Here is a 14,577-nt window from a genome sequence, read left to right as displayed (position 1 = left end):
GGGCTCGGTGACACAGGAGGTGGTGGTGGTGGGGGGGGGGGGGGCGTCAGTTTATGATGCATAAATGCTGCAAGTGAATAAACTATAATAATCACAATGACTTGAATTCCTTTATGAAAAGCAGGAGCGCTAAAAATATTCTCCTGATTAAAGCCATGTGTTGTGTTTAAAGCAGGGGGGCTGTGTGTGTGTGTGTGTGTGTGTGTGTTATGGTGGGTCACAGAGCAAAGGAGCAGGGGGGTGGTATGAATCAAACCCGAGAGAAAAAAACAGTTTGTCTTTTCTCTGAGCTCTGATAATAACGCCACGTGAGTTCCCGCTGCACTGCGTTTATTTACTCTCACAACTCTCAGTGTACACACTTTCACTCTTGCGCGCACGCACACACTGTTGCCATCACTGCACACACAGACACACATGTCTTCGCAGCAGACTTACAAATATGGATGTAAACACGTAATCACAACCAGGCACGGCTCACGGTTTCTCACTTTTTACCACACACACACACACACACGCACACGCACACGCACACACACACACACATACACAGGAGGAGGCATGATGGAGGAGAGGAGTTTATAATGGCCAGATGGTTTTATTCAAGATGTCTTCTACCTGGGAGTTTATAAAGAAGAAAGAAAAAAAACAATAAGATATTCGACTTGGGTGGGTTTTTTTTTTTGAGTTGTAAAAGTTGTGTGTAGCTGATTGTAAGTGTGAGAAAAATACTGATATAGTCCTACACAAAGAAAATAAGCTTTTCAAAACCTTTAAAGGGTATTATTGAGGGTTCATAAATCTGTGAAGGTTTGTAAAAGAAATGTCCACATATTTCAAAGTCTTTACACTCGTCTTTAAAACACAAATGGACACGTATGTACCTTAAAGCAACAGTTTAGATCCATTGAAGCAGGGTTTGGTAGAAAGTTTATTAACAATAAATATCTTACCTGTTGTAGATAGCTCTTTAAACAACTTCAGTTTGGAAAAATAGTTTAATTCTTACCATTCTGAAGAGCTAAGTCTGAATAAATTGCTGCTGTCCAGTTTTTATTTTTTATTTTTAACATTCATCTCTTTTTTGGGGGTCACAGGAAAGCGGGTGTCTATCTCCAGCAGTCAGTGTATGAGAGGCGGGGTACACCTGGACAGGTTGCAAGTTCATCACAGGACCACACATAGACAAACAACTACCCTCACTCACACCTAGCAACAATTTAGGGTTATATATTGACCTATTGTTTGTTTTTGGTCTGTGGGAGCAAAGCTACCTGCAGAAAACCTACATGTGCACAAAGAAAGGATGCAAACGGGCCCCAGACCAGAAGGCAAACTCTTCAAGGTGATTGTGGAGATGTTTCATGATGACAGCAATGCACTTTGCTCCTGGCCTTCCACTGAATATCCATCAGCTTGTCTCTTCGGTCAGAATTAAAGTTTATTTCTATAAACAGAGGCCAATCAAAGAGATATCTACAGCAGGTAAGATGTTTTCAGTTCAAAATCTTTCCACAGAACCCATTTTCTAAAGATCTGATAACTTTAAGGCAAATATTAGATTTGGAGGTTATCTGTACAGAATGACAAACATTATGTTTATTGATGTTATGGCATTTTAATACCATGCATACCTCTTTGACATCCTTTTTAACAATAAAAGTGTAAAAAAAAAAAAAGTTGACTTCCAGCCTTGAGGAAAATGTTTGAACATTGTGTTCCAGTTCTGTTTCACAGTTTTTGATTATTTGGTTACATTTAGGTTTGTTTGGTTAGTTGGAACTTGACACTGAGCTCATTTTTATGTAAGTGCAATTGCACACATTTTCTAATAGCTCTTTTTCTACGTTGTACGTAAATCCTTCATTACGTATTCTGTGTCAGCTTCTTTCATTTGGAATTTGATGCATAAGACTGCTTGTCTTCATAAAGTGTTTTATTAATCATGTTTTTGACATATCTGCAGCTTTTATTGAAGTGTTTTTTGATGAGCCCTCACGCCCACATTGACTCATAAGGTCCCTTTGTGTGTGTTATCATAAGTGTCATAACTGAGGTCACGATGGTGGGTAAAAGAGACTGAATGCTTCATCATCTCTCAGATCTGCTTTGTGGGTGTGTCTGCATGTGCACCTCAGAAGATGTGCAGTAAATCTTTGAGAGCGTTGTGGGTTTTCTCTTCATGCCCCGTGAAGCATATCCACACTCATCCAGCCCTCGTTCCTCACAGAGACTGGCTCAGGTTGCTGCCTCTCAGTCGGAGGCCTCGCCGTGCGACCGACTGGAGAAGAAGGTGGGATATCCTCTGGGAGCGCGTGGTTGGACAGCAGGCTCGGAGGCAGTGTCTGCTTATTTGATAAGAAGTCGTCCATCAGGAAGGAAAATAAACAGCCAAGCGTGCTGCTACTGCAGGGCCAGAGGAAGAGCTGTTACTAGAGCACAACACGGTGTTTACACTGCTGTGCACACTCACACACACTCATCCAGACACACTGTGCACACTCACACACACTCATCCAGACACACTAACATTTGGCAGCGCACACACCTGCTATCATTAACGGCAGGACAAACACTGGGACACATTCAGTAAACTCTGACAGAAAACAGGAGCTAAAATGAAAACTGTTTTTTTAAGCACGTGTTTGCCGTTGTTTCGTTTTCGCACCGTTTGCTTCCACGTGTGTTTGCTTGTATTTACGCCAAGATTTGTCCGGGATGACTGATTGTTCATTCAACACAAGTTATGCTTACGCTAACAGTTGTCCGTGTTAGAGCCCATTTACCGTACGGTTTATGTTTCAATAAAACAAGCTGCAAAAATGTTTAGCTTTTTTGTGTGTGTGTGTGTGTGTGTGTGTGTGTGTGCAGTTTTTTCCTCATCTCTATCATTAAAGATTAGTTTGTGTCACAGTGTTGTCGTTTCTGTGATGTAGTGTAGTTTAGATTCTTCTGGTGCCTTGTTGAGTGAATGCTGATTCATACTATTGTGTTCCTGTTTATTATTTTTTCTGCATTTTTTTTCCCCAACCTAACTATTTCTGCACATTTTGCATTGTTTTAGCCATTCATATATCAAAATGTTCAGTTTATTTTAGGAGATGGATGATATGAGTTTTTATTCTCATAACTTTTATACTTTTAAGGATATTTGGAGCCGCAGCAGCTCGGTGGTCTGTTTCAGCTTGTTTAGCAAATTTCAGAAAACTCATCCAGCACTCATCGTTCCCACAGCCTTTTCATAGAAAATGCAATTCCTCTTTTTATTTTTTCGGTGCATGCTTTCTGTTGCCAGTTTAGTCCATTTTCTGTGATTTCATCATCGTTAGCTGAGCTCCCCTGTATAATCCGCCATGCACACTTGTTCATTTGTTCGTTAACCCATCTGCTCTCACTCACCTTGGAAGAAATGTTTCCATTAAAAATGGCAAATTCATTTAAAAAAAGAACTTACCGTATTTTTCGGCCTATAAGTTGCAGTTTTTTTGCATAATTTGCACGCCCTGTGAGTTATACGCCAAAGCGACGTATTTATGGATTTTTCCCCATATTTATAAACCAATTTCTGGCTGAGATATGAACGTTTTCATTCATTCTGACTGAAAATATTGAACACTACCATTTTTAGCCACTAGATGGCACTCAAGCAGTATGGCCGTTTTATCATGTAATGGGTAAAAATGGCTATTAATGACACAGTTGGCTTGCCTAAGCCTGCCACCATTATCTGCCTGGAGCAACCGTCAAATCAGCTTCATTTCGCTGCACCACCGTGGCGAAATGCAGCTAATTTGACCATTAAAGTGCATTTATTAAGTAAAGTTCAACTGAGACACAATTTGGTATAAAGTCAAGCAAACAAATAATTTTTTTAGGTGCTTATCTTGTTAAATTTTATAGAAATGGACTGAGTCGCCCTCTGCACATTCATGTTTCCGCGTATCGGCTTTTGAAAATGCTGCTGATTTGACCGTCAAAGTGCATTTATTAAGGAAAGTTAGGCTGAGACACACCTTTGCAATAATTTCAAGCAAACAAATAATTGTTTTTAAGTGTTAATCTTGTTACATTCTTGCTAAAGTCCTCCCGTTCATGCTCCCATGGTCGCCATTTGGCAGCCAACTGATTTTTGGCACAACACTGGCCCACATTTCTGGGTTGTCAGCAGAGACGCATAACAAACACGACGTGTCAGCGCTGACGCATAATAGGTGTGACATATGCAGCAAAGCAACGTATTTATGGATTTTTCCACTTTATTAGACATATTTGGACTGATGTGACGTTTATGGCGGAAAATACGGTAATTTGTGATTTTTTTTTTTTTTTACTCAGATAATGATAATAAGCAACATTGTCAGCCTTTATTGGGACTTTTAATTGTGCATCTGTTTAAACTTGAACACAGGTTGGTCTTAAAGTTGCCATAAAATGGCATGCTGTCATAAAGTACTGAATGTCAGCATTGATCTTTTTGTTCCCATTAAAAGTAAATCATGTTTATGTAATAAACCACCATCACTAAAAATCTGCTAATAAGTGAAAGCATCCTGTTTGTTTAGATAAAGAGGAGAGCCCAGGGACCCGTGATGGTCCGGATCTCCTGAGTCCCTCCCTCTGGCTCTGACTGACAGATAGCATCGATGCAGCTCCTTATCAGCTCCCTGCCCTCTGAACTGGGATCTGCCTTCTCGTGCTGTGGGTGGAGAGTGATGGGAAGGAGGTGGAATGCCAAAACAAGAGAGCGATGAAGACATACAAACACAACATCATGTAAATATATAAACGGTAAAGGTTATGAATAATGGGATGATGTAAAATCTGAAACTGTCCTACAAAAGAGCTTGTGTAGTGTATGTTAAAGCACAGATTCTGTAACTTTCTTTATTTTCTCATGCTCCTGGTCAGGATTAGTCATAATGAGGGCTGCTGCCAGCAGACGTGTGTGTGTTTGGGTGTGTGTTGTTGCTCTTGGATAGTCGACCACTCCATGTTTGCAGCCTGTGTTTGGGAGTCTCTGTAAGTCATTTTGGTGTTTTTTTTGAGGGGGTGAGATCATGCTGTCACTGAATATAAAGACTCGCTGAGTGGAGTGGGACCATATAGTTCTAGTTGGGAGGTGCAGTGGGAACAGGGATCTGTGTGCACACACAAACACGCACACAAGTTCCACTCTCTCAGGGCAGTGAGTGGAGAGGACTCCCGAGGGCCAGGGGGACTATCGTTTTCCTCGTTAATTATGACCGTCTGGCAGGCTGGAAAGCAGGAAGTCAGAGAGGGAGAGATGGAAAGAGGGAGGGATGGGAGATAGATGATAGGAGGGAAGGGGTGAGGGAGTGAGTGAAAATAAGGGAGGAGAAACGCAAGCCAAGATGGATGATGGGAGGAAGACGGGATGTCTGAAAAGCGATGGGGGAGTGATAGAGAGGCAGATCCAAAAGAAACCATATGCAGGGAGGCTGTGGATGATAAAACCAGGTGCTTGATAAAAGGTGGAATGTTAGACTCTCAGCCATGACAGGTTTTTGGATGTTTTCTCCCCCCATCCCCATTTCATGAAATACAACATACACTCCTCGACCTCTGCTTTGTGTCAACCTTTAGGCCCTCTCAGCAACACCAGCTTGACTCTATAACTTCATTTTACTTTTAACCTTTTGGATCCTTCAGTTCCATATGATGGGCTGTTCTTCAAACTCCCTCATAAGGAAAAAACAAGAGGTAGATGTAGTCCAGCAGCCAGACATTAAAGGAATAGTCAGGCCATTTTTGAATAAACGTTCTTTAAATTAATAGTCTGTACCATATTTCTGCCAAGAAGCTCAATGTTTTGCCGTTATGTGTTACAAATCAGAACATGTACTTAAAAAAAAGTATGCTGCCAACATAGAGAAAGGCAGGTTATCATACTGATAATATACCAACTAAAAGATATTGAATTGATATAAGTAACATGCTTTCTAAAATAATAATCATTAATCTACAAACTATCATAAGGCACAGTACATTAAATAACAATGAGTTAGTGAATATGCTGGACAACAGCTCAGACATCTATAGTTAGATACTGAAATGCATGTATAAGGCCTAAATATTTCCAAAATTATGCAAAAATGCTACTTTATAGCTTGTTATTAATGTAATTGGCTACAGACACATCTACTGAGTAGATTTGGTGTATGTGTATACAATACAATACATGTACCATATTTTTTGCTGTATAAGTTGCACCTTTTGCATAAATTTGCAAGTCCTGTGACTTATATACCGAAGCGACTGATATATATATATATATTCCCCCCCATATTTATAACCCAATTTTTGCTGAGATCTGATGATTTCATTCATTGTGATATGGAAAATATTGAACACTACCATTTTCAGCCACTAGAGGGCCCTCGATAAATATGGCAGGCCAAGTGTCTTATTAATGGGTAAAAGTGGTTATTAATGAGACACTTGGCTTGCCATACAAAGCCACGTTCATCTTGCTCCGGAACTTGAGAAAACGGCGACAAACTAAACAAGCAGTATGACAGTTTTGAGTAAGAATTATTATTATTTTTTGCATAAAACGGTATAAAACAGGGTCCAATCTGGATAGCTATAGCCTGACTCATAGGTGGACTTTTTCCTTTGTCTTCATTACTTTGTTCTGATTTCACAGCTGATGATTTACTGCTGACTTATTTTGGAACAGTCTATATTGATGTTTGAAAAGAAAAAGAATAAAACACTTTAAGGGCGGTTCAGGCAGGCCAACCTTGAGGCCGAGCAGTTATACGAGTTGAGCTGAGCAGAACGGGGTCTTGGATTTAACTGGCTCCAGGTCCAATTAGGACTGTCTGCTGCAGCTGGACACAGTTAAGATTTCGAGTCAAAACTCACACTTCACTCCAGCAGGGATATAAAGTCACAACTTTTAGACTGCAGGCCACTTAAGTTTTAATACCGCAAAGAGCGGGACGATATTTACGGGACAAACATCTGAAGGAGGAGAAGGCAGTGGGAGCAGAAGCGAGGCCGGCAGCTGCTGTCAGACTGTGTCAGGAAGAGGATTCTTATGTTGTAACACTCTTGTTTGGGGGTTTGCTGAGGGCAAACAATTACTGGAAAAAAATTACAATACTGGAATCTCTTGGCTAAGAAACTTTGCAAGTTTGAGTTGCTTTTAAATGCACCAATTACTGCCAAACATGGATTCTGTTGAATATTTTGCCTGTGCTTGCTGTATATCACCGGTTTTAAGTCAAATTGGTGAGAAAACCTAAAATCCTTTGAATACAAGAAATAATATTGCTATATAATTTCATTTAAACGACGAAAACAAAAGTGGTAAGAAGGCTGGAAAAGAAAAAGAACTACAGCAGATTTTAGCTTTAACCACTGAGGGTGAGCAGCACTGGAGTAACAGAAAGAATTGCAAAGTTTCAAAACCGCGGGAGTAGATGCAGAAACCGTGAATGAAATAAAGTAAGATAAGGTAGGCAAAAGCTAGTTCAATTAAAAATTGCGCCATTAAAATGATTCTACAAAAGAAAATTACAGTCTTATATCCTCAGCGGAGGTTCGAGTTACCCCAGAGAAGAAAAGCAGTGTCTAATCAGAGCAATAACGAGCACATTCCAAAACATGACATGCACCGTAACTCAGCCTGAGGTCTGACCCCACCTGAGCTGGGATCTCTGTCTCAACAGCACAATCATTGGAATAAGAGCCAATAACAGTCTACGACACACACACATGCACACAGAGGGTAAGTTTTACACTAATAAGAATGTAAAAGAACAATAAAATCTCCGGATATGAAAAACTCCTGAGGCGGTGATTCACTGCTATAGGATTTTCCCTTTATAAGTGTGTGTGTGTGTGTTCACATGTAAGCATTTCTGAAGACGTCTTAAAAGAAAAAAGATGTCATAAATCTCTTCTGCACCAGTTGTTCTGACAAATCTGGAGGTGAAGCCCAAGGCAGATTTCAGCATCTGAAGCAGAGACGAGGGGGGAAACAGAAAGTCTGTCTATTTTAACAATGTTTAGTGCTATTATTATGAAAGTATTTTACATCTCTCAGGAAAAATGCATGCACACCCGTTGGAATTTAAACATGCGCATCAATAATTATATCAGTGTCGTGCATTCATGTTCATTAATTATTTAACTGTGGATTTGGGGTTTTGTCCAACAAAAGGTATTAAGTGTAAGGGTGCAGTTTTTTTGTTTAAAAAATAAATAAATCTCTGACATGGAGAGTGATACCTTCTGAATGGCTACAGGTTTGATTGTAGGTTTGACTCTTTTTAGTTTTATTGTGGCATTCTTATGTTCTAAAATAATCCCTACACAAGCTATTTTTATATGCACTGACATCACTTACAGTGTCTCATGAAAATGGAAGAAACATGATATAAATGTCATATTTAGTGTTGCCAGTAGTGGGATATAACCAAGTACAAGTACTTTGTTACTGTACTTAAGTACATTTTTCATGTATCTGTACTTCACTTAATTAGAGTTAAATGTACTTTCTACTCACTACATTTTACATTAAGTATCTGTACTTTCTACTACACTACATTTCTATAATGTGTTGCATTACAAGTTACAGTCACGTTGCAGTTGTTTTTATTTGTTTGCTAGTTTGAAAGTAACCAATAGTGAGAGGGGAGCTGGTCCATTGAATCCCTGCAAAGTGTGCAGGTAACGTTAGGCCCGCCTTCAAGAACAGCTGGACCAATGATGTATATTCTAGTATACACGTCATTGAGCTGGGCGCACGCACAGCATCGCTAACACATCCAAAATGGATTCTCCCGCCGAGAGTCAGCCAGAAGATACGTGCCACCCATGGCCTTATTGAAAGATTATTGAAAGATTATTGAAAGAATATTGAAAGACTATTGAAAGATTATTGAAAGACTATTGAAAGATTATTGAAAGATTATTAAAAGACTATTGAAAGACTATTGAAAGACTATTGAAATATTATTGAAAGATTATTGAAAGATTATTGAAAAACTATTGAAAGACTATTGAAAGACTATTGAAATATTATTGAAATATTATTGAAAGATTATTGAAAGATTATTAAAAGATTATTGAAAGATTATTAAAAGGCTATTGAAAGACTATTGAAAGATTATTGAAAGATTATTGAAAAACTATTGAAATACTATTCAGTACAGCAGGACAGATTATTTCTCCCTAAAGAGCCAGATTGGACTCAAAAACTTTGAAAACCAACTTCTTCTGAACTTGAACAAGAAATTCTTGCTGCAATATTAAAATGTGTCAGTTCATGATGGGACAGGAGACAAGAGATGTCTCCAAATGACTCGACACTCGGGTTCAAGTTTTGAAAATGGTGTCAGGAAGTTAAAATATTGTTCACTATTGATCCATTACAAGGTCGATTAGACAGTATTTTAACTAGATTTGATGACAAAATGGAGTTGAAATGATCAGTGACTATTCCTTTGTCAGGTCATGCTCCTTTTTCAGGCAGACAACTTTTACTTAAATGTGTTTACTGCAGTTAAAATAACACATTGGTTTTCTTTTTGTTAAATAAAAACTTTCAAAGGTGCAATCATTCCTCTTTCTTATTTTGCTTAATGGCATTTAAATCTGCAGGTCATCCCTGAAATTCTGACGCACAGAATTACAAGTCCAAGTATGAATGGTGTCACAGAGTAAACACAATAAAAACATGTATTATCTGCAGCATTGTTCATTAAAATGACACAATGCTATTAATGTATTACAGAAAATATACATACAGTAAGTACATTTAATGGGCAGCACGGTGGCGCAACTGGTAGAGCTGCTGCCTCTCAGCGAGCAGGTCCTTGGTTCAAACCCCGGTCCAGGGGCCTTTCTGGGTGGAGTTTGCATGTTCTCTCTGTGCATGCGTGGGTTTTCTCCGGATGCTCCGGTTCCCTCCCACAGACCAAAAACATGCATGTTAGGCTGATTGGTAACTCTAAATTGTCCCTAGGTGTGAGTGAGAGAGTGAATGGTTGTTTGTCTCGTTTGTCTCTATGTGTCCCTGTGATGGACTTGCGACCTGTCCAGGGTGTACCCCGCCCCTCGCACAGTGATTGCTGGACATGGGCACCAGCGACCCCCATGACCCAAAATGGAATAAACGGGTAAAGAAAATGGATGGATGGATGGAAGTACATTTAATGATATTGTAGACCATTGCATTAGGTAATACACTCAGCAAGTACTTTTACTTTTAATACTTTTAAGTATTTTTAAAAGCAAGTACTCATTTACTTTTACTTAATTAAAAATATTAATGTGGTACTTCTACTTTTACTAGAGTACATTTTTGTCTGTTTATTTGCACTTTTACTCAAGTACAGTGTTTGAGTACTTTCTCCACCACTGAGTGTTGCTTACTTAGAAACATCTTGACCTAATGCAAAGATTTTTTTTTTTACAAACAATAACTTTTTTGCCATTAAAGTTTTTTTTTTTATTATTATTGTCAAGAGTAAGGTCACAGTTGTTTTCTTGTCGATTCTGATTATTGTTCATGTACCGTATTTTTCGGACTATAAGGCGCATTAAGCGAAACCAGTCAGATAAGTCAAACTTTATTCAACTCATTCACAATAACCACATAAAATTGAGGTCATTAAGCACAACCAGATTTAATACATAAGGCGCACCTGATTTTAAGGCTCACTGTCGGTTTTTGAAAAAAGAATTAAAGGATTTTAAGTGCGCCTTATAGTCCAAAAAATATGGTAACATTTTTTAATTTACCTTTTGAATATGAGCAGTAGTATTGTTTAGTAACACTACAAAAACCAAAAGCTTGATTTGATACAATAATTTTATCGCTTACCATGGTGTTTTTTTTTTAAACAATACTTTTAATTAAAAAACTAACATCTCTTTAATATTTCTGGACGTCAATATTAAAACTACAAACACTAGTGAAACAAAAATATTCAAGAGTGAACGAATCTAAGTCAAAAAAACAAAAAGAAGAAAGAAATAACAATCGACCTTTAGTTCCATATGGTAATTTGATATTCTAATCTGATTATATTAAACATTTCAACTGTATAAATGGAATCACTTCTCTTACATGGGACTCTGTGCGCCCTTTCCCTCCTCCTCACTTAAATAATGTGCATGAAGTTTTGCAGTTGGGAGGTCAGAACGCACCATCTTTCATTTAAGGACATTTTCCCATGAACTCCGTCTGGGTTTTTTAGTATTTATGAGCAGAAAGAAGACAATCAGGAGATGAAGGACTAGAAACAGATGACTCAAGTTCGTGCTCTGGATCTATTTCATGCAGCTTTGACACGTGCTCTGCAGTTCCTCAGCTCGCGTCGGTTTATTTTTGTTATGAAAAAGTTGAACTCCAGTCACTGCACATTCGACTGTATACCACATCATGGTTCATTTAATTCTTTATTCAGATGTTGTGGTGTTATGTAACAAAAAGCCCTCCATGATGACATTTGAAACACCTGTTGTTTGAATGTTGGGGTTATTGTACGGCCGTGAACCTCGACTGAGGGTGCAGAGACCGGCACCATGTTGTGTTGACAAGTCCTCAAACCCCCACTGAGTGTTCGGTTCTTGTTTTGCCTGGAGATTTTTCCCTCTTTCGTTAGAAGACAGATTACTCTTTTGAGTTCTAACTTTGTGCAACATTAACATAACCAACCAATAAAGAAACACTTTGGGCCTCTGTTATCATTCCTGCTGGCTGCCAAGTGATTGTGGTGTGAGTACGTTGCAGAAGATTTTGGGTTAAATTTCACTCTGAGCGCCCCCATGCACTCTGCAGAAACCAGCAATCTTACTGAATCTTTCCACCGCGCAAAAACATATGTGCAAGTAGAGACACATCATCAACCCGCATCTCTTGGGTTTTAAAACTTCAGCAAAATAAAAACACGCCATTAGAGAGACGATAACTATACAGATATTTAACTGTATTTAAGAATTTTTACTGCATTTTTGGTTATAAGTGAGTCAATATTGCCAAGCTTCAAGTCAACATGTTGTCATAACTTGCTTTTATGGAGGAATGCCTATCACCTGCACCTTGTGTGCCAAATGTTTGAACTTGAAGCTACCATCACACCAAGTATTATCTGTAAAACTGACTAAATATAGACAAATATGTGTTTGCAATGGTCAGTTAGCTGTGGCAACCATCTTGAATTGGCTTGACTCCTAAAGTTAATTCAGTGTAGATGTACATCCAACAAATATTTTCTGTGTAGGATTCCTAGGTTTTCAGCCAAAACCACTTTCCCCACAGTTCACTGTCATTCAATCATCCACCCCTCCACAGCTGCACCTGATCATGACAACTTCTCTGTTGGGTACTTAAACCCAGACTCATATTATCAGATATTATCAGTGTTTAGCGTGTATCTTAGTGTATATCTTAAATCCTTATATACTGTTTCTTTTAATACTTTATATTTTTTGCTATTTTTGGGTATAACTGAAACTTGAGTACATAATTTTGTTCCACATCATGTACCACATGTGAGGCGAATGACAATAAAGAACCTTGAACCTTGAAACCCCTGGCAGTCGTTCATCCTACGCTGGAACATTATGATATGGTAACTTACAGTAAGTGACAGCTGAAAAAACTTTATCTTGTGAATTTATACTAAGCTTTTGAATTCTCTTGTGCCGTCCAAGTCCTGCTCTTCCATGTCTCCTGAAAACCTCCTCGCTCCTCGTGACCTCGCCCTGCTATCATCCAGTTCTTGCAAACGCCAAACATCAGCCTAGACCAGGGGTCTGCAACCTGCGGCTCTGGAGCCACATGTGGCTCTTTGGTCCTTCCACAGCGGCTCTTTCAAGCTTTGACCAAAACTAACTTAAAACTGAATTTATGTTTAAAAAATAACTGGTTTTAGCAGTTTTCCTGTCATTTCCTTTGCATATATGTGGATATTAGTACTAATAGGCCTACACAGAGTAAACTTTACTCTAGTTTTATGCTTTATTTCTTCAAAATAAGATAAAATAATACTCAGTACAACAATTTCCTGCGGGATCGATAAAGTTCTATTTTATCTTATCAATTACTCCACAATTTAAAAAAATTGCATAAGTCTTCGCAGTTCATTGTTTTAGTTTTTAAAAATTGGCCAAATAATATATATATACATTTTTTTTCTTTACAAGAAGCCAGTCTTCTGTGATAGACTTGCGACCTGGACATGGGGCACCAGTGACCCCCTGCAACCTTTAAAGAAAGAAATGTGTAAAGTGGATGGATGGATGGAAGGATGGATGGATGGAATGAATCCAGTCTTTCCTTTTGTCTTAAAATGTAAAAACATCAATAAATGTTAGAAATCATTAGATGTTTTTAGTTTTATAATTTCACACACAATGGCCAGAAAAGCCCCCCTCTAAAAAAAAACTTAAAGTGGCCCATGGGCCACCAGTTGATAATGACAGTTGTAGCAGGTTTTATGGCTCTGGACACATTTAATTTAGTGAACGAAAGGGCAGAAATGGCTCTTTAGATCCTAAAGTTTGCAGACCCCTGGCCTAGACCAAACACTGATCACCTTCAACCTGTCACTCTTCTCAACATTACCCACCTTTCTGAATCACGTCGCTCTCTTCCTTCGGAATCCTAGGACTTAATTTCTCCCCCCTCTCCAACGTTACCTACAAACAACCAAAAGTACAAGAATTAACAACAAACAACTTTCTACCATCAAATATGTTGCACTGCCCATACTCACCTTCTTCCCCTTTCCCTTACAGCAAATAATTCATTAAGCACATTGTAAATAAAATCACTTAGTGTGTCTTTTATCAGTCTGCTAACTTGGGCTCATTAAATCCAACATCATGTTCTGAGAGTTTTATCAAAATCAACTTTTTGGTTCATGAGATTTTTTGCTAACAGACAGGCAAACATACACAAACACAGAAAGGGGCATCTGTGTGATAATTTGCCTTTTGTGGCAGCAGGGGATAAACATATGCAAAATGAACATTAAAAGTACATGAGTTTAAATTTTAAAGCTTGATTTTGGTGGTATTGCGTTGAAAGTGAGTTGGCTTTACAGAAACAAAGCAAATTATGAAGTACCGTAATTTCTGGACTATAAGTCACTACTTTATTCCTATACTTTGAACACTGTGGCTTATACAATGATGCAGCTAATTTATGGATTTTTAAGGGCTAATGAGCGTCTTGTCACCAAAATATTTAGCTTCGACACACCTGGGCACTTACATAGCTGTCCAAAACACATCTCGTGATCACATGAAACGCATGATCCCTTGGGACACCAATGAGTTTCTAAAGGTTGGACTGCTGTGTGAGGAAGAGGACAGCACAAGCGCAAGTGCGACTTTGCCTCGAGTCAAAAGTGACGTTGAGAGCGACATCGAAAGAGAAACTGAGGACGTGTGTGTTGAAGTTTTTCTGAGGCTGTTCAATTCTCACACTGAAGAAGACTTCTTCAGTGGTAGTAGTGCGCAGGAGGAAGATGAAGATAGCGATCAATGACTTTTCCTAGTAGGCTACTGTTTTTTAATTTGATTTTTTTTAGC

This window comes from Nematolebias whitei, chromosome 20, assembly GCF_014905685.2.
Source record: "Nematolebias whitei isolate Nwh7 chromosome 20, NemWhi1, whole genome shotgun sequence".
NCBI classification, from domain to species: Eukaryota; Metazoa; Chordata; class Actinopteri; order Cyprinodontiformes; family Rivulidae; genus Nematolebias; species Nematolebias whitei.
This window is presented reverse-complemented; position numbering follows the sequence as displayed.